The sequence below is a fragment of the Poecilia reticulata genome, linkage group LG18, assembly GCF_000633615.1.
Source record: "Poecilia reticulata strain Guanapo linkage group LG18, Guppy_female_1.0+MT, whole genome shotgun sequence".
Classification (NCBI taxonomy): Eukaryota; Metazoa; Chordata; class Actinopteri; order Cyprinodontiformes; family Poeciliidae; genus Poecilia; species Poecilia reticulata.
The window spans coordinates 753,223-754,103 of NC_024348.1; positions in this window are offsets into that span (position 1 = coordinate 753,223).

Genomic DNA, 881 nt, shown 5'->3' on the forward strand with positions numbered 1-881 from the left:
TTGGATAAACCAGCAAATAAGGATAAAATAAAGTAGTATGCATTTGTATGTGAACATCTAAAAATCTGAATAAATAAGAAAAACGACAGAATAGGTATGACAAAAAGTTAATTTACAAAAATCACAAAATTAGCAACAATTAGTGCATCATTCGGGCCCCTCAGGGTTCCATTTTAGGCTCAGAGCCATACATTCACAAGGACTTTTATTAGGTACATTAGTACTGAATAATGTTAGTGAGGATGAACACAGGCAATAAAAAAAAAAAAAAAGTGTCCATCGTGGCTCAGTGTGAAACCAGACAGAATAGATCAGGAGAGGAACACAGCAGATCCTGATACGGTAACATGTTGCTATGATTAACTTTCTTATTGTGCTTTTAGTAGAATGTATTAGTTTGATTACTTGCTTATTTAATGAATAATAATATCAGCCAAAATAATACAGATAATCATTTAAAGAACAAATCATATATTTGTTCTTTATGTATTTACTGTTTTAGATTAACAGTAGATGCATAAATACTTCCTACTTTAAAAGGTTTGTTAGGGCTTTCTGTATGTTTTATTTTAGAATGTTGATATATTTTATTTTACTGCCATAGTTTTAGTTTACATGTTTTATTTTGTATTATGCACAGTTTTTGTTACTACGACTCTTATTTTGAAAAGCTAAAGTAGGATGTGCATTCCAGAATGTTCGCTGGGGCCAGAAAGACAGTGGTGGAGAAAGTACTCAAAAAATGTACTTAAGTAAAAGTACAAATACACAGTCAAAAATGTACTCAAGTAAAAGTCAAAGTACCACATTAACATTTTACTTAAGTAAAAGTAAAAAAGTACTGGTTTTTAAAAATACTTAAGTATTAAAAGTAAAAGTAC